We start from the raw sequence: 27442 nt of genomic DNA on the forward strand, positions 1-27442 counted from the left end.
TCTCACTCAGCACACAGTCAACCTGTGGAACTCCTTGCCAGGGGATGTGGTGAAGGCTAGAACTTTAACAGGGTTCAAAAAAGAGCAAGATTGGTTCATGGAGGTTAAAACCATTAATGGCTATTAGCCAGGATGGGTAGGAATGGTATCCCTAGCCTCTGTTTCTCTGGAAGTGGGTGACAGGGGAGGGATCACATGAGGATTACCTGCTTTGATCCCTCCCTCTGGGGCATCTGGGCAGACAAGTTACTGGGCTAGATGGACCTTTGGTCTGACCCAGTATGGCTGTTCTTATGTTCTTATGGACCACAATTTGCTTATCTTTTTACAGTTTTCTTTCAGAAAAAGCTTTTCCAAAATTTGTCGTGTCTACATGGTGCCAAATTTTGGAAAAATCTTTTTAGTCATATCCCTTCTTTCTCATACAATGAGGTTTACAGGGATGGTGAAAGAATGCGTCCACTTTTCCAAAAAAAAGTCAGAATAGCAGACGCATTCCTTAGACGTGGCATAGTTTTTTCGGGATACCAGAGGTATCCTGGAAAAGATTTGCAGTCTAGACGTAGCCAGGAATACCAAAGTAAATCCTCAAATATGACCAGACAGTTTGTGGTCCTGCACTGATATGAATGTAAGCCCACTCTTATGTTAGTGCTCTTTGCTCAGTAATCTGTAGGAAACAGGGAGGAAACATGCAGACTTGGCAAGGGGGTGGCTGCTGATAGATTTTGTCAAATGAAATCCCAGGAGACATTTGTCCAATATAAACATCTCCTGAGTGATCATATGGGAATGTGTGAGGAGAGGCTAAAATCAACATGCTAGGGAGCAGATGCTCTGTTTCAAGGGGTGGCGAGGCAAGTCATTCCTGCTATCAATGAAAAACGGAACCCAGCAAAGTAGAAAATGGACGGGGCTTGTTTTCTGCATTACTAGGGCTAACGAATTTCATTGCAGATCACTTTCCTTCACCATACTTTAGCATATCCACTTGTAAAATGGGTATAATAATATAAACCGACATCATGTAAGGATGCTGTAACACATTTGGAGCCTTTTGAAGGAATCCTCAATTTACTATGGAAAAGCTCAGAACCTATGAGGAAGGAAACTATAACAAGGGTAAAATATAGCCTGGAATGGAAGTGTCCTGTTACATAAGCATCCTTGAAGAGCTCTGCTATGGGAGACATTCACATAACATGCATGGGGTCTGCCTAACCAGGCTTTGGGGGTGGATGACATAGGGAGGTGAAATTTTCTCAAGATGCAGCATGGGCCTTCTGCTTCCTTGTACTGGAGCCTATGGTGGCATAATAATCTCTGGTTTCTTATGCCACTTATAGAAGATAGTGGTTAGGGTCAATTGATCAGTGAAATTGTAGATAGGTTCTGTGGACTTACTCGCTAGTCTGCACCCCACACTGGGCTACCAGGGGCTGCTGTGGAAACCTCTATGCACCCTAATTTTCATGGAAAGTTACAGTAGCAGCCTGTAATGACAGCCCAGCCATTGGTTTCAATGGTGCAGAGAGCCTTTCATAACATTTTGGATTTGGGGTGAATATCACCCTGTAACAGTGAGTATTGTTGGCTTTTTGGTCCGACTGGAAACTATCATTTATACACAAGGGTGTTGTACTGAGAGAGGTTTATTGAGGGTCCAAGATCTGATGCTCCTTTGCTTTGCCTCTTATGCAAAGTGAGAGCAAAGTATGTGGACGTCACCACCATTCCAATGTGGGAACCCTTCACTCTCCTTTTGTCATGGTTTAAATGGCTGCACCAGGTTTGGGGCACCAGAGAATCTGGGCCCACAGACTTAGAAAGCAGTAACTTTGCACAGGGCTGCAGCGGGGCTTCTCCCCAGTGTACTATACAACGGTGAATGTGTTTTTCTGTATTTTATGATAAAGAGGAGTTAATGATTAACAGACTTTTCACTGCCTCCAGCAGCTTTTTGGTGTAACGGTTCAAATTTAGCACTTGGGGAAGGGGCGAGTGGTGGGATCAGATTTCTAACCTGAGAGGAAAAAGTAACTCTGAATTCCCAGCCCTTTTTCTTTTCACAGCTGTGAAGAGTTCAGCAGGATGAACTGCAATCCTTTGAGTTCATCTGTTGACTTCAACCCAAAACTATTATAAACTTTGCCTCCAGGACACGTGATGACACATTTCTTAAGAGACTATATATTCTAACTGCAGCAGAGCAAAGTGTTCAGAACACCCGGCATTTGGCAGAGGAAAGATCTCTTGAGCTTTGTGAAGTAAAGGATTATTTTCATAGTAACGTAAGTGTCTCACGTCCCTTTTCTTTCTCCCACACCATTCAATGCAATACCACTTCTAACGTTCTTTTTCCTACTGCAAGGTTGGCAGCTAGCAGAATTGCCAGTTTCAGTAACATAAATGTGGCTAGTAGAGTATTTTCCACTTTTACTCCTAATGCTAAAATGTCCGCATTTGGGTTTTGTTATATGTTAAAGCTGTATTTGTTATCATTTAATGTTATGTGCTTTCTGTATAATACTCTCTGTACTGGAACTTTATTTCATTAGAAGATTAGATATTGCCCAAGTACTGCAGACTATGCAAACTTCCGTCTGTTTGGTTCGGCCAGCTTTTAAAAAACAACACACTGTGAGTGACAAAGAGCAGCCTGGGTTTTTAATTTGTGCGTGTCTATAGGGGGTTTGTTTTCAAACATCTGATCTGTCATTTGATATCTAACAAGCGCATTCTCCTCTAGGCTTAAAACTCTGGCAAAAGTGTGTGGATGCTGAAGATGGACCGTACAAACATAACCCTAACCACATTGGCTGCTGATCCCCAGACTCCAGAGATGAACAGTGGCAATGAATACTTCTACATTCTGATCGTCATGTCTTTCTATGGGATCTTCCTAATGGGAATAATGCTGGGCTACATGAAATCCAAGAGGAAAGAAGAGAAATCCAATCTGCTTCTGCTCTACAAAGATGAGGAAAAGCATTGGGAAGAAGCCATGAAACCTCTGCCAACTGTGTCCGGACTCAGGTCTATCCAGATCCCCATGATGCTAAGCGTGCTGCAAGAAAGTATGGTACCATCTCTGTCATGTGCTATCTGCTCCATGGAGGGAAGCAGTGTGAGCTCTGAGTCTTCCTCACCAGATATTCACTTCACCATTCAAGAGGAAGTGCTGGATGATGAGCTGGGGGAAGTGTCAGAAGCCCTTCTGCATGAAAGCAGCGAAGGGTCTTCAGAAAACATCCACAAGAATTCCTAGCACTTGCAGGTCTTTGAAAAGCAGCACCATCAACTAGCAAAAGAGTGAGTCAAATTAATGTTAAGATCTTGCAGTTTTACTTGCCTGCTCAATGAACTCTCAGTTGGCAGTTGTGCTCCAGAGCCTAATATGTTCTTGAAAGCTGGCAAAATGAGGAATTGAATACACAAACATCGGCGTGAAACTTAAAAATTAGGCAACCTGAATGCTGTTTTTACTGTAAGCGCTAAGAACACGGGGAATATTTTTCTGAGTAGGTAACTGTTATTGAAATGTTCTCTGCATATTTCAGAATTCTGCAAATGTCTGGGAAATGTTGAGAGAAGTTACTCAAGTGGAGGTGACTAGTTTTGAATCATCACTGTTAATGTCCATTCTCAGAGATATGTGACCTACTAGATGTATTTTTACTGTGTTTTCCTTGTATCAAGCCACAGAGAGTTCCAGTTTTACTTGAAGATGCCTCAGCGACTTCACATGACCAATTAGAAGTGCACATTTAGCAAAATAGATTTGATTGCAAAAGTCAGAGATCTTTCAGTGCAAAACAAGTTAAAAGAGCTTTGGTACAGACTGAAAGAGCTAGAAATGCTAGCTCTGCTCTGTTACACTGTATTGAAATAAATAGTCTTCCATGGTTTAACTCAGAGCAGAATTTTAACTACTAAGGGTGAAACTGTGGCCCCACTGAAGTCAATGGCTATATTCCCATTGACTTTAAGGGGGCTTAGATTTCACCCTAAGCATTCAGGGCAAAATTCTCCATTGGAACCAATGAAACTGTGTCTATTTGCATCATCAGAGAATTTGATCCTTACATTTTATTGAAACCAAAGTAGATAAACATCAGGCTGCATCATTTGCCTGCTCCCTTTTATTTCACTATTGGCTTGCATGTGGCACATGCTTTTCTATATTGTGCTAAATAATTTTTTTAAACTACTATTGTAACACTTTTCCTCCTCAAAGGGCACTGTGGTTTTCCAAATGCTCATGCTATGCATTAGCTACTAATGTATGGTTAATGTTGTATCCAAGAATGATTATTTCAATTATGCATTAAATGTTAAAATAACATTATGTTTAGTTCTTACATCTAAGAGCAAAAGAAATGAAATCTTAAAAGCATTGCATGGGAATGTATTTATAAAATGCTCCTGCATATTTCCTATGTTAAAATAGCTCTGTGATTTATCCATTGGCATTAGCACTTGAGAGACATTTTGAAAAACATAAACATTGAACAGCAGAAATTAACTGAGGCTAAAGCCCTCTGCACTTCTGCTGTTTACCAGTGGGAGCTCTATTTTCCCTTTGAAGGGTTAATATAATGTGATAGGCTACACAGACATATCACTTCAGCCTTCTGATACATCAGGAGATTATTTGTAGTTGGAAAACACCTTATTGGTCACCAGGGGCCTGATCCAAAACCTCTTGAAGTCAGTGGTTTTCTTTCCATTGACTTCAGTGAGCTTTAGATCAGACCATATAAAGCTTTTGATAGATTTATGCCAAAGGGGGCTGTTTAAGTTTGAAAGAAGCCAAATTAAGTTTGGCACTTTGCCTGGAATCACTTGAATCCTGAAACTTTCCAATTGAGACTGACATGTGAGTTGTCACATTTTCCATTGCTTTCTCCTCAGACCTTTTATTTTAGTATAAATGTCTTTTGTAGCTGTAAAAATGATGTATATATACTTTATAGTACTGAGTTGTATATAATTGTCTTATGTATTTAAAGTTTATTGTTTCTGTTGGCACTAATTGTTATTTAAATAAAGAAACACCTTTCCTGGGAATGATGTTTGCTTACTACTCCAAACAGATGTCCCAGTAATGGGTCCTTTTCTTAGCTTCTTGTTTAACTGAGTCCCTATATCTAGAAGAAACAATGGACTGAACACAGAACTGGCAATCAGGCATTCTAAGTTCTATTTCTGACTCTGATATTGACTTAATCAACCCTTTCTGTCTGTACTTTTGACCTCCCACCCCCTATAAAAATGGAGTAGGAATTATGTACCTTCCTTTTGCAAAGAGCTTTCAATCTTGACATTGTGTATCTAAATAGAAATTTGTATTATTTATTACTATAGCTAATATCTCCAAACTAGGTAGGCAATTTTGGCTTAGAATACTTTTCTACAATATTTTACCACTCAGACTGAATTAACTTTGGCTTTAATGACTGGGGTTAGCTTTCTCTTTTGAACAGGAAAATTAAATGCCAACAGCTGTCATATTTTCAGCAGTATATTGTAACTGGAATGTTTGCTGCAAATTACAATCACTGCTCTAATGATTTGGGATGTGGTGGGGCCACTCCCATTCAATAGGACCGTAGCTCTACTGAAATCAGATGAGCTACTTGTGGAGTAAGGCGGCTGGCACAGTCTGGCCTTTTGAGATTGCTTCTCATGTATTTATCTTACAAAACCCATAGAAATTAGAGTGTTTTCACTATGACGTCTTCTGATAAAGGCAGAGTTACAGGCTTCTGTACTGTGAATGCAGCCAGTAGACTACTCTGAGCTAAGCATGTTATGAAATTGCTCACTCCACTAGCTAGGGCAGAGCAGAGTGCAATGGGGATACCCCCTTTGTAGCTCTTGCCCTTCAACTTCAGCATGTGAGGGAATGTTTCTTCTCCTATCCTACTCCACACAATCCTTGTGCTGTCTGGTACAGGGGGAAGGGTCCTGGCTCAGGTCTTATTTCATTCACAGTTACAGCCAACAAGGGTGTAACTGCTGGGTGTGGTTCACTCTCCCATGTTGTGGCATTAGACCACTCACAGAGAGACAGGATGAGTGTACTCTACAGCTCTAACTGAGTCCCAGCTGGCTTTTTAGCTCAAGCTGTAGAAGTTCATGCATTAAGCTCCAGAGTTTCCAGATTTGGTTCCACCTGTCAGCATTACACTGGGCTCCTGTGGGGTGTTGATGGTCAAGGGAGGAAGTGTTGCTACCTTGGTGGGGTACACATTGTAGGCTTCCCTGGTTTAGCCCCATCTATTATGTATTTGCTGGGTCACTGGGAGGGACAACTGGGGGGTAACTTGGTTAATGGACAATTTTTGGGGGGGCCAGAATCGATTTTTATAATTTGGCAAAAATCAGCAAACTGCTGGGTAGACATTTCCCTTTCCACTCAACATTCCGGAAGTCTGGTTTTGGGGGTTTATGCATTGTCCCAACTTCAGCAGAGGGTGTGTGCGTGCATGCGTGTGTGAGTCAGGGTGGGGGGGAATTAGAAAGAATCTGACAGAGATCCCTGTAATGCAGTGGGCTGCCTGGGCACTGGTTCTGGCAATTCACATGGTATAGTGAGAGTGTTTGTGGCTCGCCTCACCTCATTTCTCCTCCAGCATGGAGGAGGGGAGTTAGTCATAACTCTGGATTCAAGTCAGGGTCCTTCCATAGGCCTGAGGGAGTAGGTTAGACCTGGCCATCATGTTCATCCTTAGGCTAATAGTGCATCAATTATAGGGGCCATAGGTATCAACTATGGGGGGAATTTGGGGAGGTTTCCCCTGTTAGATATGAGGTAGGTTCCAGCTTCCATATTTAACCATACTGCAGTGTCTGTGTCTCATTGCTTCTGTGGCCACATCAGTGAAGTGGATGAATGACTTCTGACAGCACTGGAGATAAGAATGAAAGAAAAAAAACATACACAGCTCAACTTTACACAACTAAAATCAGCTTTTCTCTGGGCTTAAATTGTGATACAATAAATTGAGAAATAAAATATATAGTATAAATATCTCTCTATCTGGGATCTCTTTACACTGAATCCAGCTAATAAGTGTGAAGGCTAATGTGATCGCTTTGACAAAGACCTGATAAACATGGGGGCTGTGTCTACACTGGCACCCTTTTCCGTAAAAGGGATGCTAATGAGACACTTCGGAATTGCAAATTCTGTGGGGGATTTAAATATCCCCCGCGGCATTTGCATGAACATGGCTGCCGCTTTTTTCCGGCTCAGGGTTTTGCCGGAAAAAAGCGCCAGTCTAGACGGGATCTTGTGGAAAATAAGCCCTTTTCTGGAAGATCCCTTATTCCTACTTGAAATTTGCAATTCCAACTGGTCTCATTAGCATCCCTTTTCCAGAAAGGGGTGCCAATGTAGACACAGCCCTAGAATTTTCCTGGTGCTGTGCATAACTAAAGGGAAAATATACTCTATAGTTTTACATGTATTTATGTCCTTTGTTTTTGGGCTTTGTCAAAATCAATACTTAGATTTGTTCAGGAAAACGCATCTAGCTTAAATACGTAATTGGCAATGACACAGAAAGCAAAGATGTTTCACAGACTGCCTGGTGACTTTAAGGTCACCATTCGTTATTATTTCAAAACAAAGGAGGCTGTGTTACTCATCTTCTCCGTGTAGTCACAGGCTGTTAGAGAGAGAGAAAAATCTGACTTGTGTTATATTCCTCAATGGTGTGGCTATTTCCCACAAGTGCATAGGGTCAGATTCATGGTTAATATGCCTTGGCTTGAAGATTGTGATAATAGCTTGTGATCTGACCAATTGTAGAAGTTTCTAGCTCAACACACCAGTTAATTATGTACTCCTGTCTCAAAAGAATACTTTAAATAGGCACACATCTCATGGAAGCACTGAATATTGTATATGTGCTGGAATAGCTAATGGTAGTCTCTTTGGCTACGTCTACACTGCAGGCTTCTTGCACAAGAACTTTTTGCAGAAGAGATCTTCCTCAAAAAGTTCTTGTGCAAGAGCGTGTCCACGCTGCTATGTGCTTTTGCACAAGAGAGTGTCCACATTGCCATGGAAGCTCTTGCACAAGAAACCTCTGTTGTTCATCCACACACTCCTTTTTGCACAAGAACACTTGTGCAAAAAGGCTTATTCCTCATAGAAAGAAGAATAACTCTTGAGCAAAAAGCCCTGTCTTCTGATGATTTACAGGCTTCCCCCAACGGGCAACGTGATCAGCTCGGGATAGGTTGCAAGTCAGGGGCATCGTAACTGGAGCCTGCATTTACGACAGGCATTGTAAGCTGTTGTAAATGTGGGGTCAAGGACGTAAGTCGAGGGATTTTGGACCCTTCTGCACTTACGGAAAATGTCATAAACAGGGGGCTCATAAATCAGGCCATCGTAAAGCAGGGGCCTCCTGTACTGTACTTTTTCTTGCACAAAAATGCATTTGTGTGGACAATCCACAAGTTTTTGTGCAAAAACAGCCATAACTCTGCAATGTAGATGTAGCCTTTGATGGAACCATAAACAGGGAACAAACAGTATGTGGTTTTTATTCATCAGTTAGCTCAGCAATCTCCTTTTCAATGAAATACAGCACATGTAGTTTTGTAATGCTCCTTGAGGGATGCTGGATCCTAAGGCCAATAATGGGTTACACTCACTCTTATAGGTAACTTTCTCATCTGTCACAAATACAACCTGTACAATTAAGGTGGAAATCCTGCCTTTGCCAATATAGAGAGCCCTGCCTACAGCAGAGCTGGTTGTGACTCTGAATTCAAGTAGGGCCCACAGCATGGGGAGCCAGGATGTTTTCAATCTACACAGGCTCCAAATACTTCCTGCACATCAGGAGTCCAGCTCCATGGGTACTTCCTGCTTCTAATTGCCATGGGGATATGAGGATAAAGCTATATGTTAATCAAGTCCCTTCTCCTACAGGCTGGGAAAGATGGAAACTGAGAAGGAGAAATGGTTACTATTATTTCTACTGGTAAATACATGGTACTCAGACGCAATGGTGATGGCAACCAACACCTGAGTGAATATATTATTCCAGAAAATTTGCTACACAGCCTCCCTCATACATATTTCTCTTGAAAGCATAACAAAGGCATCCTACCAGATACTTTCAATCAAGGGAAGGTATCATGACACTTTGCCTTTGTACAGAATCTTTAACCCAAGAATCTCAGAACATTTATACAAATGAAGGAAGGCCTGCTCTGAAGTAAGGGTTGTCATACGTAAGCAACATGGGGCACAGGACACCTCAGCAACATATGCAGTACAGGAGAATGAAACGAGAGACAGCTGGGCTGTACTGTGGCCCTCTGTTATGTCTTGCTCATACACACTATTTAGTTCCTCTGGTTACATCTGAAAGCTCTATACTTCCTCCAAGACTCCATGTTATTAGTCTAGACCTACATTATGCCTTGTAAGAAAGGCCAGCTCTTGGACTGGAGAGCCAGAAGAATGTCTAGAGTGATCCAAACTGTTGTTAATTTAAGCAGTGAGTGAATCCAGCCAATGGACATGTTAGTTAATTATTTTTTCTATTTTTTCATCTTCACATACCTCTGCATTTCCTTTTACACAAGGGCCAGAAACAATCCCATGATCAGTGTTTAATTAGTGCCAGGGGTAGCAAGGATTGAGCCCTGGCATCTTGAGGCTTGGCAGTTTATAGCTCTGGCTCTTCTAGGCTTGCTGCATCAGTTATCAAAGTAAAGCAAATGCTCAATTTTTAAAGCAATCTATTTCATTACAAATTAAGCACTGAGCAAGATCACCTTTTTCCTGGTCTTATGACCAAATAGGGTGGCCTGAGGGTTGCAAATGTCTCTCCAAGAGTTTTTCCACTTGTTCAAAGTTTCATAGGCTGTCATGTCAAAAGGAGAAGGGGACAGGCTCTGACCACTTTTAAGCACTGGTCACTTACCAAATCAGGACAGAGCCATCTGGAGGATTGCTCCAGCTGGGTGGTTTCAATGCCACTCTAGGGCAGCTGGGTCAAATTTTAATGAGTGATGCTGAACCTTCGCACATGGGGATGCAATGCCATAGAAATGTGGCCCATCTAGTTAGATAGAAGGATGGCTGAACTAAAGGATGTTGTGACCTAGTGTATGTTGGAGAGCAGAGGGATCACGGAGAACTTGGCTCTTGGTGGCATCAGCTCATACACAGTATAGGTAGGAGAGAGGGGAGACTCCTTGGTCAAGGAAAATCAGGTTGGTGGCAGTTAACTTACATTGGGCCTCTGCTGGAAGAGAAGGAGGGAACCAGCAGGGACCAGAACTTAGCAGATCCAGGTACAATTTAGTGCTCTGCTACAGACTTCCTGTGTCACTATAAGAAAGTCACCTTTTGTGCCTCCATTCCCCATCTGTAGAATGAGGACAATAACACTTTTCTACTTCAGAGAGGTTATAAGGATAAATACATTTCAGATTGTGAAGTGCTCAGATACCACAGTAATGCTGCCAGAAGATAGACAGACAGTCGCGCTCTATCTCTAAGAAAGAAATCTTTTTAATGGCTCTTTTACAGATGTTTGGTTATTGTGGATGTGAAGTCACAGTTGGGAGTTGCAGCTTTTTTTGATTACTATAAAAGCCAAATCTGGATAGATTTGATCACATCAAGTGCAACTGTAACCTGCACACTTACCAGTACGGTTCACTGCCTGATGTAGTGGCACTTAGACCACTAACAGCAAGAGATAAGAATGAGTGAGCTCTACAGCCTAAGCTGCTGGCCAGCTGGCTTTTAGCTCAAGCAGTAGAAACTTACACAAAGCTCTAGAAGTTCCAGGTTGAAATCTGCCTGGTGGTGGTTACACAATATAAGTAAGGTCTTTTCCTGTTGTCGGTGGCTAATTCCTCATTTTGTACTTTGTCTTTTTGTTCTGAGCGTAGAGAGCCACTGTTTGGCATATCTGTGATGGCTGTCTCCAGACTCCATCCCCAACTTGAATGATCTTTCACTTGGGCTTCTCAAGTCTGTTGCTCAGTACCAATGCATTTTAAAATCTCTCTCTTGCAGGTGTCTTGAAACCTAAGTTTTGGGTGTCCTCTCTGTCTTTGACCTTCCTTTAACTCCTTATATGAGATGATTTTAGGAAGTATTCCATCTTGCATCCTATACACATAACCTTACCAATGAAGACAGTTGTGTTTTGATAATAGCTGTCAGGCTGAAGATTTGGGCCCTTGTTAGCATTTCACTGGTGAAATTATATGCCAGGTGATGCCTGGAAAGGATCTCAGGCACCAGAGATGGAAGCTGTTGCGTGTCTTTTCTTGCCTGTTATATGAAATTCATGTCTCATTGCCACAAAGGAGGATGCTGACTATGCAGGCTTTATAAATCAAGATTTTAGTCTCTATCATAAGCTTCTTGTTCTTCCATGCTCATTTTGAGATACGACCAAAGTTGGTGGCTGCCTTCTGGATACATATGTCCAACTCCTCATCCAACGACAAGTTCTTGTTAATAGTAGCTCTCAGGTAACAAAATGAGTCCATGGCTTGGAGACTGTCTCTGAGGGCACATCTACACTACACAGAAGATCTACGCTGCTGTGATAAATCTTCAAGGGTTTGATTTAGCAGGTGTAACACAGACCTCTTAGATCAAACTCAAAGGGTGCTTCCATCGGCACCAGTGGAGTAAGGAAAGCCAATGGGAGAATTTGGTCCTATTGGCCTTCTGCCGTGTGAACAGCAGAACTCCTGCCATGTAATTTATGTAGCTGGAGTTGTGTATCTTACTTCGACCTTCCCATGTAGTGCAGACCAAGGCTGAGTGTAATGGAAGGTGGCATTCTATGCCTTGCCCTATGATTCCTGTTTTTATGCATCTTGGAGGTGATTTGAGCTCCTGTTGGTGAACTTCATTCTGAGACACAAGAGCAGTGTCAACAGGGAATTCTCTCAGAGCAACTTTTTGGATCTTTGTCTTTGTTTTCAGTCTGGCAAGGTTGAACAGCTTGCCATCAGGTCACATACAAAGCTAAATACCATCTTCAACATTTTAAAATGCATAGCTCTAAAGTACTGACAAATATTCCAGACAGTGTTGGTGCCAAGATACATCCTTGTTTTAATCCTTTTTTATCTCTCAACTTTCACAGGAAATGCCTTTGAATTGCACTGTGATTTGCCTAGTGTCATAGACTATATTATGATGAGCACTTTTGGGGGGCATCCATTTTTTTAATCTTTGTACAGATTGGATCTAGTGACCATGTCAAACACTTCGGTCAGGTCAATGAAGGCAATAATAAGTGGTTTCCCTTGCTCTCTACATTTCTCCAGTAGTAAACAAAGAGAGAATATCGTATCTACTGTAGATCTATCTACTGGAAATCCACATTGTGTCTCTGGGTTGACCCTTTCAGCAAGTACTTGAAGCTGGGTAAACATCACTCAAGTGAACAGTTTGCCAGAGATGTTGAAAACTGAAATGCCGCTGTAGTTGTTACAAACACTCCTGTCTCCTGTATTTTTGTAAATGGTAGTAATCTTTGCATCTCACATGTCTTGAGGAACTTTCTTCTTTCCAGCATTGAAGGAGAAGACTATATAGATGTAGTAAAAGAGTTGGTTTCCCAAATCTGAGTAGTTCTGCTGGAATACTGTCTCTTCCAGTTGCTTATCCAATAACCAGAGAATCTAAAGCTTTATCTAGCTCTTCAATGCTTGGATCTCTATTAAGCTCATTTAGTATATCAAACTTCAGTTATCAGCTATATTGTTATTAGTTAAGTACAGCTCTAATTAATATTCTACCCAATCCATCATCTGCTGTGATTTGTCTGTCAAGACATGACCATCTTTAGTTTTGACAGGAGCTTCTTTGGATATTTTTGGTCCAACAGCTATTTTAATGCCATCATACGTGATTGACAAATTTCTAGCCTCTGCTGCAGTTTGCACACTGTGGCACTGGTTTCTCCAGAACCCATTTGCACAGTTCCTTGAAGCTTTCTGCAGCAACCCTTTTGCTTTTCACAGCTTTTTTTTTTTTTTTTTTTTTTTTGAAGTAAAGGTGTTGTTTCTTCTTGGTATGTTTGCGTAAGCTTCTTTGTTTGCTTGAATGAATGGCTGCAAGTCCTGTTTGTAATGCTCAAATCAATCTTGCTTCCTGGGTTTTTTTTTTAGGACCAAGTGTATTAAGCTTGATTTAATAATTATTTTTCTGCAGGTATCACCTTCAGCATTTTCTCTGTATCACCTTCAGCATTTTTAGGAGTGAGGGGTTTGTTATACTCTGCACACAGTTTAGGATCACATATTTTCAGAACATTTATTCAAGTATAGTCTTTGTTCTTAGCTTTAGATATCCACTTCGGTTGTATTTTTACTCTGCTAATGATCAGTGCACTGCCTGTATCGTCATCTGCACTATGACAGGAACGAGTGTTGTTAGTACACACTGAAGATCGCTTCTTCAAGTCAGCACCATGTTGAGTTGGTGCAGGTGATGAGGTCTTGGATGCTGCCAGGATACTTTGTGTTGAGGTTTGCCACAAACATAGGTCACTACAATTGCCAGGCTGAATCAGCTTATCTTGTCTGGGTATCAAATCCAATGTTTCCCAAAGATTGTTGTAGAAATGACCCTTAGGCTCAGGATCATTATTTAATGTGGGTGCACAAACATTAACTATACTGACTGAGCCACACAAAATATGGAGTTGCAATATAATAATCCTCTCACATTTACCTACTGGCATCTGTATTGTTCTCAAAACCATGCTCTTCACTGCAAAAATACTCCATGTTTTCCTTTCTAAAAGAATGCAACTTTTTCCCCTGATTGTACCTATATCAGCCAATCTAGGGTCCTGTAACCCTGCAATAGCAACATTAGCTTCAGCTCCTGATCAATTATAGCTGCATTTCTAATGAAATCTGTCTTTTCTCGGTCATCCATCATACCTGGGCACAGAGTCCTGTCCTTCCTAATTCCAAGTGTAAAAATACTGGTTGATTGTTTATAGTCTGCTTTTTGGATTTTGTCCTAGCCTCATATACCCAGTGAGACAGACAAAACATGGGGGGTCAGAATCCTTTTGGCTGGAGCTGCTCTGCCTTAGGTGGGTGATATCTGACCAAGGAAGTGTGATAACTTCTCCCACTGACTGGTGTTACCCCTAGTGCTGTGCTCTACACCAGTAAAGTTGGTTTATCATTGGTGTTACCCCTAGTGCTGTGCTCTACACCAGTAAAGTTGGTTTATCATTGGTAAACTGCTATTTCCTGTTTGTTTGTTCCTCCTGGAGTGAGCAACAAGATGGAATGCCTTCTATTAATAAATGGAGATAGCCTATCTTCTAGAGCTGGAAGGGACCTTGAAAGGTCATTGAGTCTAGTCCCCTGCTTTCACAGCAGGACCAAGTACCATCCCTGACAATTTTTGCCCCAAATTCCTAAATGGCCTCCTCAAGGATTGAGCTTACAACCCTGGGTTTAGCAGGCCAATGCTCAAACTACTGAGCTATCCCTCTCCATTTGTGATGCAGCCAGAATACTCTCAGCAAGTGCTGAGTCAGAAAAAAGTATGGAAAGCATGGACCAGACTCCCCCTCTCAGCTGTACAAGCAAACTCCAGAGGAAGGAAGGCTCTACATCTGGAGCAAGCGATGTTGCAGGGCTTGCCAGAAGATAGTTTATTAAACCTCACTGTCGACTGCCTTCAGGGCTCTACTCTTAGCCTTGCACCCTCTCTTGCTAGCCCACAAGGCAGTGGGGACAGATGCAGGCAGTACTGTGTGCTGCCATCCAATAGCAAGCTGAGCTTCACAGGAAAGCAAAGCCTGACCTACAGTCAGGGAAGAAATCACACATCCTGAAAAACCTTCAGCTGGTACAAATTCAACTCCTAACTGCACTGCCCACCACCACAGCTCTCCATGGGTCACAGGGCTCAGTTCAAGATGTGATGACATTCAAAGTCTCCCATGGGACTGGTTCCTGAATCCTCATTCCCATGGCAGCTCTATTCCACCGAAACAAGGAACGTGTCAATCAATAGATGGAGGTGTGGGAGGCAGAACTTTCACAAGAAGCTCTTGAATTCACTCCTGCATGAGGTAGGAATGGCCACCAACCTCACTCTGCTCGTATTGCTTCAGATTGCTTTCTGACAAAGGGGTGCTCTGTCCCATGTCTACACACAATGCTCATTCAACACACACAATGGCAAGCCAATCCAGCCATGTTTTCTCCAGTCTGGGAAGGAAAGAGCAGAAAGATACTGTTACTATTCTATTTTTAAATCTTTGGAGGTGCTTAGACACTATGGTGAATGAAGCCATATAAACAGTTAAACTGAAATAATGTTCCAAAATATTAGCCGCACAACCCCCAAACTCATTTTGTAATACCCAAGAAAGTACAGATGCTGTCTTCATGGATTATGACAGTCTCTCTCTTGAGACCTTAACAGGGCATTATTGCTGGCATTTATCACACATATACATAACCCTATAAAGTGACCCCTTGCCATTTTCTATCTCAGCAGCAGATGTAGTCTAATGATGCTGATAAATTGCAGTCCAGCCTGTCAGCAGGTTGGAGCTTGGCTGTTAATGTAATAATTGGCAGAGATGTCTCTCTACCAGGGCAGCAGTGGTAGGCAGAGTGAATGAGCATCCTTGCCGCTACACATCTCCACAAACACTGCTACATGATGTTTCTATGCAAGGTTAGTGAATAGCCCTGCTTTTTCTGCCTATACATGTACGGTACCAAAGGAGCCATCGCAACATACACAGGATTCTAAATTGAGCAATACTGTGAAATCTGTCACACAGCTGTTAGATTTGTTCAGCAGCAGTAGCGTTTTCTCTGCAGCTCCAGTGTGGCACATAGGTGTGTGTATATACTAACGGCACATACATCATAGTCACTGAAGTGCTATTTTCTTAAGGAACATCCATCATATTTTGCCACTGAAGAAACAGCAACGTTATTGCTCTGAGACACTTGCTCTGCATTTTATTAACTGTTCTTAGCCCACTAGGATTACTGTAGATTGAGTCTTTCTATGAAATTTTATCTGGATTTAGCAAGTGGTGGATGGAATGAAAGATACAGAGGTTGAAGAGTAGAACTCTGTGTTTGCTGTGAGTTTTTGTTAACTGTCATTGAGAGTCACTACTGTATTAGCAAGTGATTCTTTAGACCATGGCCCAGTTTCCTGATTTGTGGGCATCTTGCTTGTGATGGCAAAGACGGTACTCAAATTTTTGCTCTTATCAATGAATTGTAGGTGAACATTAAGCACTTGCATGGACAATGGCCTGGTTTGTGCCCTGACCTGCTCTAAATTTGGTCTTACTCTTTTGATTGCCTGTATGCACCCATATCTCTGACTTGTTAAGGCCCAATGGTGAGATATGATGTGTGAAAGGCCCACAATGAGAGGGATGCAAATTATTAATGGAGGAAATTGAAAATGCTGTGGAATTCCTTCTGTTAGTGCAAAGGAGTCTTTCTATAGCATCACTTGCATGATTCTTTATTTCTCCTGTAAATCATTTTCAATCCATAGAAGTGACAGGGCAGATCATAAGGTGGCTGGCCCCTTTAAGGGCAGCTAGGGCCCAGTCTATTCATGACAGGCTTCTTTAAGGAGATTGACTCCATCTTGGATCACCTGGAAGTATTTAACTGCCTACATGGATGGCTAGCAGCTAACTGGCTAACAAGCCCCCAGGCCTGAGAGAAGGCTACCAGAGCTCGGATGTAAAGACATGCTGCTAAACAGAGAGGAGGCTTCTAAGAAGAGGAGCTGTTAGAGAAAGACAGTTAGGCTCCATCTACACTCGCAGCTTCTTGCGCAAGTATGGCTCTTCTTGCGCAAGAATCCGCAGAGCGACCACACTGCTCGCCCGCTCTTGTGCAAGGAAATTTACAGTATGGAGTGGTAAGAGGGCTTCTTGTGCAAGAGTTATGCTCTTTTTTAACAGGTGTAAGCCCTCTTGCCCAGGAGCTCTTGTGCAAAAGGGCAGTGTGGATGCTCGGCAGGGATTTCTTGCGCAAGAAAGACCTATGGCTAAAATGACCATCAGAGCTTTCTTGCGCAAGAGAGCATCCACACTACCATAGGTGCTCTTGAGCAAAAACACAGCTTGCACATGTCAGTGTGGACATTTTCTTGCACAAGACCTCTTGCACAAGAACCCTTGCACAAGATGTGCTTGCACAAGAAGCCGCCAGTGTAGACACAGCCTTTGGGAAGAGCCTCCCTAAGCTCCCTAGCTTAGGTAGCTGCTGTAGACATAGTCTGTAAGGAGTGGCAGGCTACCAGGAGCCTTAGAAGCCTCTGTATTTGTTACAAATGGACACACAGTGGGACAAGGAGCTGGAATTTCCTGAGAGAAAACATGGCAGGAGTTGCTCTGTGGAAGGAACCTGGAGGCAGATGAAGATAGGAAGTGACTCTGAGAAACACCAGAATTTAGCTGATTAATATATGATCCCTGGGCTGGAAACCAGAGTACAGAGAGCACTCGTGTTCATCTACAGTCCCTCAAGAAAGAAGATGGAAAAGTGCACCTAATGTGAGGGCTGGTAGGACAAGGCCTCTTGGAGATATACCTATCTCATAGAGCTGGAAGGGACCTTGAGAAATCGACTCCAGTCCCCTGCCCTCATGGCAAGACCAAGTACCATCCCTGACAGATTTCTAAATGATTGAGCTCACAACCCTGAATTTAGCAGGCCAGTGCTCAAACCACTGAGCTACTTGAATCCAAGGTAAGGCTGGTGGCCTGAGAGAGATCACTAGACTTCAGTTTTTTGGTACGTTTAATTACCCCAGAAGGTGTTGAGACTATAAGCTATGTGGGCAGAACTGTGAGACAAGACAAACCAGGGCAGGCTTGGAGGAAGGGACTGCTAAGAGGTGCAGTCATAGAGGCTGCTGTTCTATGCCTGGCCAGGAGGGCATGCCCCATCTGGAGAGGGACCCCTACCCAGTGCATCTCAAAGGTGTGGAACTTTGGGATTATAAGTGTCCCATTATCAGGGAGGCTTGTGTGACGTGTGTAGGAGTAAGGTAGAGACCTATGAATTTAGATGAAAATACTGGAGGCTTCCCCTCATATGTCCTTGATGCCTTTCCAAGCAATGATGCTTTCCTCTGATACTTCTGCTGAGTGCTTTGCTAATTTTAAGGTACAGTGAGTGACTGTTTCTCCTTTTGTGTGTCCTTGAGATGTCAAACTTCTCCTGAGCTGTCGGGCTAGAAATATTTCAGACCTTCACTTCTGTGAACAGAAGTGTTTCCTATTCCTTTAGCACTTCAAATACTGCAATCCCCCTACTCACTGAAGGAGTAGAGTGGGATTTATATACTTTCTGTGTAAAGGTCATGCTGACGTGTGGTTAATATTAATTTTATAAGGGGCTGGAAGGCTCAAGGGCTTGATAAACTTCCTATCACCACATGGGATTCTGAATTTGCCAATTCTACTGCAAGTCACCAGTTCACCTGCAAAATCAGGCCAGGAGTAGTAACCATCTGTAGCAGCTTGGTGATCTATGTGACAATCAGTGATTTGAGTGTGGGTTCTGTTGGGTGGTGTCTGCAACTCTAGGACCAAGTGGGGCTAGTGACTGTCACCTCTAAAGTTGGTGGTGGTAAAGACCATTTCCTTTCTTAAGACATTCAGGAAAAGATGTCACCTCTGTCTCAATCCGCAATGGGAGCAGAAGCTTCCTGTAAGTCCGCTCTTGGTGACTGACCCTGTGGTGCGGCATCCCTGGTAGGTGGTCTCCAGTGCTGGAAGGAGGGAAGTCATTGGTTCCTCTCTACTGGGTGTATCAAACCTATAATTTAATCAGTTTAATGTAGATCACAAATTATAGCAGCTCCCAGGCTACAGCTGGGATGAGGCAGAGAATCAGGATTTGAATCCATTCTCTGACAGCCCCTCTTGATGCTGAGCTCAGTGGAAAACAGATGCTGCCAGTAATCTGCCCTTTCATCTCTACTGAGCCTGTCTTTTAGGGGCTGATCTTGTTCCCCCTGAAGTCAATGGAAAAGCCCCACTAGACTTAAACTCGTGCAGGATCAGACCCTAAGTAGGATTGCTATTCACACACAGCACTAGGGCCTAGGGTTAGATGCCAGGAGGGCATCTCTTAATTAAGATCCATCCCCCCACATCTTTTAACTGCAGACTCTGAAAATATTCTTACTCTTTATTGCTACATGGAATTCAAGGAAGTTTCCATCTGGGAGATTAATGGCTTGTTGAAGAACAGTCAGGATTTAGGTCGTCATCGAGAGACCCATAAAATAAGCATGCAAAAAGTGTTATGAAAACAGAGTGTGGTCCCTGAACACGGAGCTGCATGCATTCCTTGCATCTGGAACCATATCTCTTTCCCATTAAAGCCATGCAGAATGTCAGCAGGAGTAATTATTTACACTGGAAATAAATTGGATCCCACATGATGTAATTTAGATTAAAGCACTGCTCTTGCACCCTTGCTGGGTTTTTTTTTTTCCATGATAGCTTTTTCTGTGCTGCAAACATCATTGGGAACACGATAGTGGGAATCAGGAGCATTTCTTTTGGCATCATCAGCTATCCCTCGTGATCCAACTTGAAGCATTGCCTGGAAAATGATTAATTTCTACACTAATCTTCTCTGTCTGTGCTGGGCCACTGGCAACTTATTTCTTCAGACTTCTTCATGATGGGATTATGCTCAGGAATTCTTAAGCAGCAAAGATGACCCGTAGCTGCTGATGGGGACGAAGGGGGAGAGGGAGCTAAGAGAAAAGCAGAATGAGGGCAGTGGCTTCAACAGATGTTACTGGGCATGCTGTGTTCATGAGAGCATGATCAGTACAAACCCAGCAGTAAATCTGGGAAGAGGGTTGCATGTGACAAAATGTGTTGCCCTGCACCCCATGCAACTCCTCTGGCATAACCACTTGCCCTGTCAGAGGAGGAAACTGTTCCAGGTACACACTCGTGTTAATGGCTGTGAAGGCTTTGCAGATCTGCAGGGTGCTTGGAGAAAGACTGCGATGTGAACAGCTAGATTCATAGGGTACCATCTTTCTAGAACCCCTCAGATTTGAAGTGCGTTTTCACTGGTGCACCTGGCTGTCTTCACAAAATCTAAGCAAAAGGCCTCCTTGATACTTCTGTATGGAAGCCATTATTTTATAGTTGCAATGGGCATGATTTTTAAGCAAGGTAAGTATAAAACATACAGTCTCTGTCACTAATTGCTTAAATCCTATAGCTGTATGTGCAAATGGCCACCTATAACAATTTGTCCACGCAGCTCCTGGAATAGAATATTTAAACAAAGTCAGATGAAAATCAAGTGCTCAGCTGATTCACACATCATTTGCTTAGGAATCAGCTCCCTTGATTTAAGATATTTTTTTAAAGTCCTGAATATACATTAAGGATTGTTTTCATCCCAATGCATCGCCTGGTGCTCTCAGCAAAATACTCCCTTCCTTGCTCTGGATGCAGACCAGTGGGTTGCGTCTAGAGCGACATGACTTTGCGGAAATACTTTTAACAGAAAAGTTTTTCTGTTAAAAGTATTTCCGCAAAAGAGCGTCTAGATTGGCACGGATGCTTTTGCGCAAAGGATCCATGGCCAGTCTAGACGCGATTTTGCGCAAGAAAGCCCTGATTGCCATTTTAGCCATCGGGGCTTTTTTGCGCAAAACAGTTCTTCCCTGTCTACACTGGCCCTCTTGCACAAGTATTCTTGCACAAGAGGGCTTTTTCCCGAGTGGGAGCATGAAAGTATTTGTGCAAGAAGCACTGATTTTGTACATTACAAAATCAGTGCTCTTGTGTAAATTCAAGCGGCCAGTGTAGACAGCTGGCAACTTTTGCGCAAAATCTTGCCAGTCTAGATGCACCCCTGGTGTTTAGTATGTACAGTAGAATTAAAAATTAAAGGAGTCATTCAAATACGCAAGACCCAGACCCTTGGCTCTGGATACTCGTTGCCCACTCCTATTACCATGCAGAGTCTGCTCACTACAAGAGCTGGATTGCCAGGGGCTCTTTCCACTAGGTGGAGTAGCTGAGCTTATCTTCCATCTAGATAGAGCTGACCAAATTTTTTTCAACAGAACAGTTTTTGGACCAGAGCCACAGCTTTATCAAAATAAAAACATGAAGCAAGAACATGCTAATTTCAACAAGATTCGTGCTGGAGAGACAAAAGAAGTCAAAGAAATGAAACAATCAGTTTAAACAATGTTGAACATCTTTTCAATGGGGGTAAAATCATTTAGTTTTGCCTTTGTTTCCATTAAATGCATTTTTACTCTAATATTGTTTTTTTCTTTTATCAGAATGAAACACTTCAGTGGTTTTAAAATGCTGCTTTTACGGTTACAAAGCAGCTTTTTTATTCTCTGGGGAAATTCAGCTTGTTCCAAGATGGAACAAAAACAAATTTCAAAATGTGGGAAATTCCCACAGAACAGAAATTTTGGTTTCTGACCAACTGTACAGATAGGCATTATTTCTTGGTTAAAGAGAGGGAATCTTCACTCAGCTAGTGAGCTGAGACATTACACTTGCACATCCATCCTCCTTCCCCAAACTCTGACTTCCATTGCAGTCCCTTGTAACAGTTTTGTGAATAGTTTGCTCAGCAGCCAATATCTATGTGAAATCAGGTTAGGGTTAACTTCAGTCATATTCTAAATAGCACAGAATCACAAAGAAGGTGTCATGTATCCAGAGAGATTCATAACCAGGTGTGCCAGACTCAGGGAAGGCTGTTAAGATCAGGGTAGAGACCCCAAACTGGTGCTATGTTCTAGAATTAGATTTCACCAACTTACGTGAAATGTATAACGTGTGAATTCCTAAAGCACTGTAACAGTCTTACCATGGAATCACACAGTCCCCTAGGCCAAGGATGGGAAACCTCAGGCACGCAGCTGCATCCGGCTCATGGTTTGCCTGCATCTATCCCCCAAGGCCTAAGTTCCCCCCCCCCCCAAGTATTGGGGAGCCCATGCTGGCACCACACCTGGTGCCCCACCGTAGGGCTGGACCACACACATCTACTAGCCTGGGGAATATGAGGAATGCCTTTCTCCTTCTCAGCTGGAGGGACCACAACTGGTTGGTGTATTTGTTTTTGCTTCTCGCTTGTGATTTTTCTGTGGGGCAGTGGCCCCCAACCCAAAAAAGGTTCCCCACCCATACTGTAGGCATTCAATCCAGGCAAGCTGGATTTACTGATAGATGGTTGCTATACAGCAAAAATCACAAACGATTTAGGTTATTCCCAGTCCCAAAGGCTCAGTCACTTACTTCAGGTCAATTTGTGCCTTAGATTTTAGGTCAAGACAACACTTACAGCCAGTCCTATTATAAACTATCTAGGGATTTATTAATGAAGAAAACAAAGGAGTTGTTACAAGGTTAAAGCTTATGAGTGTTTATACAGTGACAGAAGTGTAGTAATCTGCCAGCTATGTCAGGCTGGCCTTGGGGATCTTAGTTTCTGTTTTGTAACCCTGGGTCTCACAGGGCTGGGGCATGTCTACCCTACCACCCTAGTTCGAACTAGGGTGGTTGATGTAGGCAACCGGAGTTGCAAATGAAGCCCGGGATTTGAATTTCCCGGGCTTCATTTGCATATTGCCGGGCACCGCCATTTTTAAATGTCCTCTAGTTCGGACTCCGTGCCCGCGGCTACATGCGGCACGAACTAGGTAGTTCGGATTAGGCTTCCTATTCCGAACTACCGTTACTCCTCGTGGAATGTGGAACTCAAATCCCGGGCTTCATTTGCAACTCCGGTTGCCTACATTAACCACCCTAGTTCGAACTAGGGTGGTAGTGTAGACATACCCCCAGAGAGCTAGGAGATGAGAATTTCTTGTCAGCTATATTTATTACCTTCTTCCAGGATTCAAGATGATGAGTTGGACCCTTCTGCTGGTGGATTCTTCATGAGTGCAAAGGGACAATTAACAAAGACTTTGTACTGTGATGGCCATAAGGGCCCATTTAGTTTTGATAGTCCTGCAGGGGCTATAGACTGGTGCATCTCACCTGGCCCCAAGCTGCTGTGGTGAGAGAGGGCTGGGGTTGTCCTCTCTTCCCAGGGCAGCCTGCATACAGAACCCCTCATCCCCAGCCCCACCCAGAACAATTATTTAAATGAAGAAAACCAAAGCTTATTTGAGCGAAAGACACAAGCAACACTGGGTAAATCTTCTCATACTAACATGCAGGTGAAATAGAGTGGGGCAGAAAGGGGTAGTGGGAAAGGCCACAGGTTGAAGAGGCAGAATACATTCGGGGGGGGGGCCACAGTCAGGAGGGGGTAGGGATACAGTCAGGAGGGGGTAGGGATACAGTCAGAAGAGTGGGGGCCACTTTCTCTGGCCCAGGGAATCTTAATTTGTTCCTGTCACTGTTGCATACCATAGCTACTGAGATTTTCAGAGCAGCTAGCAAAATATTTCTGATCCCCAAAAAACACAGGTACCTACCACCTAAGCTAAGGAGGAATCTCTCTTAAACTCAGGACAGTATAATGCCTATGAAATGTAGGTGAGCAGTTCTAGTCTCATCCAAGGGAGAAGTGGGGCTGGTCAGAGACACAGACACACACTCTCCCCCCACATACACTTACCAGTTCATTTCAGTGCTGATTCTCAACCTTTCCAAGTTTCACCTCACTTTAAAACTACAGGCAACCTCCAACTTACGACCGTCCGACTTATGACCCCTCGCATGTACAACCATTTTTTTCATGCGAGATAGCTCCTAAAACTCCCCAATTTACACCTGCAGGTTGCATTTATGACAGCATACGATGCAGACTCCACGCATCATCCCAAAACAGGAAACGCACAAGTCAGTCAGTTTCACCAGTCTGCAGCTACCACTTGAAGTGTATGCATCTCCACCACATTGGTCTTCACTTTTTAGTTATTTTTGTGCATTATTTGAACTAATTAATTTAGTTTTCCTCCATTTCCATGTCAATTTTGGTATTTTTAGGATATGAAATGGATTTCCAGGAATGGAACCGCCATTTATGACATTGTGTCTATGGGAAATAAGGGTTTGACTTACGATGATTTAACTTACGACGGTTCTGTAGGAACCAATTAGGTCGTAAGTGCGGGGGTCGCCTGTACTTGCTTACAGAATCACACAAAAATACAAGTGTCCCAGTAAACTATCACTGAAAAATTGTTTACTGTTCATTTTTACCATATAACTATAAAACAAATAAATTGGAATATAAATATTGTACTTACATTTCAATATAAAGTAAATAGAACAGTCTAAAAAAGTCATTATCGGTATGAAATTTTAGTTTGTATTCATTCCACTAGTGCAGGGGTCTGCAACCTATGGCTCTAGAGCAAAATATGTCTCTCAGTATGGAACCAACTATGGCCCATTTGTTATTCCCATACAACTTTTTAAATTAAAATGAAAAGTTAATTCAAATTTTTAATAAGGCATAATTACACATGACCAGAAGGTCTTTTTTTTTTTTTTTGTCTATTTCACCTTTACTATTCATTTTACCATCCATCCTCTCCACTCATTGGAGGCCATGGATATTCTCTGTTTATTTGATTGGTCGAGAAATCTTTCCATCATCAGGGCTCGACAAACCGCTGAATCTACTCGCCTGTGGTGAGTAGATTTCAGCCGGTTGCGCAATGCACCCCATTCACCAGCGCTTCACGCACGCGCAGTGCCGGTCTGGCGCATGCGCAGTGCGGGGCTAGCGAGTAGCTCTCGCCGGGGTTTGTCAAACCCTGTCCATCATCATATGTGATGGTGCACTCTGTGGCCCTCTAATAGTAACAATAGTGAAGAGAAAGAGACTTGTATGCCTTTGTGGATAGGTCTGGATTGCCACACTGTCTCATTTGTAGAATGAGACTATCCTCAAACAAAAACAAAAAAATTCAATTTAGAGTGGCATTTCATGACAAAACATTCAGCCTTTGCTCTGAAATACCCTGAGGGTGCTGTGAGGAAAAAAAAGCCTGCCAGGACCTGCAGCGAAAAATGAACATTGGACAAAATAGCCTATTGGCATGATCAAAAAAAGGTAGGAGCTTAAACTCCACAAGTTTTGCAGGCTCATACAGAATTATTCGAGAGGAGAAGCCTTTCACTGACGTGGATTATGTGAAGGGACGCATGCTAAAAATTGGTCATGAACTATTTGATGAGTTTCACAACAAGGACAAAATCTTACAGAAAATTCAAGACATGACATTATCAGCAAAAACAGTTCATGACAGAGCTGTGAAAATGGCCCATCAAATCGACAAGGAACAAATGCACAATTTGAGTACAGCTACTTATGTTTGTTTGCTTTGGACGAGACAACTGACATGTGATGTTTATCAGTAGTGTATTCTGGGATGATATATTTCTGGAAATGCTGTGCATGAAGAAAGGATTGTGATATTACCAATGAAAAATTGAACAAGAGGCGAACACGTTCTTAAAACTGTGATGAACTTTGTAAACGAGAAAGAAAGATAGTTGGATAATCTTGTGTTGGTGTGTAAGGACGGTGCACCTAGTATGGTCGGCAAACACAGAGGATTCCTTACTCTTGTCAGAACAGCTGAATTGCCTGCTTTTGAACTTTCACTGCATTGTGCATCAGTGTGCGCAATCTTGTGGAACCGAATTCAGAAACATAATGGAACTGGTTGTTTAGATTCACACACATAGAGCATCCATTGAAGAACTGGATTTGACAGTCATTCCAGGTATCTCAGTCAGCTATTTGGAAAAGGAAATAGATTTCAAGGAGTCAGATATCTGGGTGGAAAAATTCAACAAGCTGAATTCTGATTTAGAATGCCTTGCTCGAAAACATGCAGAATTAGCAAAACTCACAAATGGGCTGACATGAGGAAATTGGAGCATGATGATGATCTGATTCTGCAAACTTGGAAAGAACTTCCTGTCACATAAATACCATGCAGAATTTCAGGCTACGGCTACAATATATGCTTTGCCAAAAGAGGCAATGCAAATGAAGCATGGATTAGCATTTCCTTGTGCTTCGTTGGCATACTCCCTTTTTGTTCTGTTTTTATGCAAGGTTTTTTTTGCGCAAAACACCCTTTTTCCGCAAGATCCTTATGCCAATGTTTTTGCGCAAGGAGTTTTTGCGCAAAAACAAACAGTGCAGATGTTTCTTTTTTGCGCTAAAATCTCTTTTTGCCCAAGATCTTTATGCCAACTTGTATATTTTCAGTCATGCAAATAGGCATTCGTATACTGACCACTTGTTCTGAATTTTGATGTAGTTTGTCTCTTTGAAAAGGCTGCTGACCCCCTGCATTAGTACTTGTTATATACCTGTTTTGTAAAACTAGGCAAATATTTAGATGACTCAACGTACCCGCTGGAAAACCTCTTTGTATTCTTAGGGGATCTGTGTACCCCTGGTTTAGAACAACTGCATTGTAATACGTATTTATAGTATAAAGGTCTAATATGCCAACCCGTACTGAGGGGAACAAACTTGCCAAACATCATCATCTTCTTCTTCTTCATCATCATCATCAACCATGGGCTAGATGATGTTCTATCTGCGATCTCAATTTCTCTGTCAGTATCATCATCAGCACTTTGCCTAGATGATTCGTTAAGGCAATCATTCTATAGTTCTTGCACTCCATTATACTTCTTGTGTATTGTGACTAGCACAGATCTTGTCCATTCCTTAGGTGCCTTTCCTTCTTTCCACGCTCTATTACATAGTCAATGTATTTCCTGAATCATACTTTCTCCGCCGTATTTGATCATCTCTCTTGTGATCTTATCATTTCCCAGGGCTCTTGTTGTTCGTTAGTTGTTTCACTGCTCTTTCTACTACCTTCTTCAAAATATAAGTCTTGCTCTCAATGCACAGAGGTGATATCTCTTTCAATTCTTTGCTCACTCTATCTGAACACTCGGGTCCAACCGTACTTTGTTTGATGCCAGTTTGATGGCGATCAAAGACAAGAATGATATGGTGCTCAAGAACAAGGAGAAGTTTGTGCAGGGATGGTCAAGATATTGTGCCAATCACCTTGCAGTAACAGAAACCCCAATTCTCATGCAAAGGGAAAATTCTGGTATTTTGGAGCAAAAAAATTTGTTGTATCATGTGAAAAGGGTTTGCTTGATGTGCTTTTCAAACAAGTTTGGTACTGATAGACTATGTGACAGTTAAAAAGAAGCCTGAATCAAAGCTCTTGATCTAATATTTTCAACTTCAGACTGGCACAGAGCAATGTGAAATTGGGATCAAGATTTGTTTTTTTAATCTTGGGTCCACTTGCAAATTTAGCTTCTATAAGAAAATATAAAAGAACTGAGCTTTCTGTCCTACTTTGTGCAACAGATCC

General features: G+C 42.4%; 1 protein-coding gene across 2 annotated transcripts in view; it reads left to right on the forward strand.

The window, feature by feature from the left end:
* Positions 1 to 2009: 2009 nt before the first annotated feature.
* The window catches only part of LOC102450210 (uncharacterized), a 192584-nt gene continuing 167151 nt past the window's right edge, over positions 2010 to 27442 (forward strand). For both annotated transcript variants that reach the window (XR_012906209.1, XR_012906210.1), the window contains exons 1-2: positions 2010 to 2291; positions 2750 to 3312. The gene's annotated coding sequence lies outside the window, so the exon portion shown is untranslated. The remainder of the gene's footprint in view (positions 2292 to 2749; positions 3313 to 27442) is intronic.

Source organism: Pelodiscus sinensis, chromosome 10, assembly GCF_049634645.1.
Source record: "Pelodiscus sinensis isolate JC-2024 chromosome 10, ASM4963464v1, whole genome shotgun sequence".
Lineage (NCBI taxonomy): Eukaryota > Metazoa > Chordata > Testudines > Trionychidae > Pelodiscus > Pelodiscus sinensis.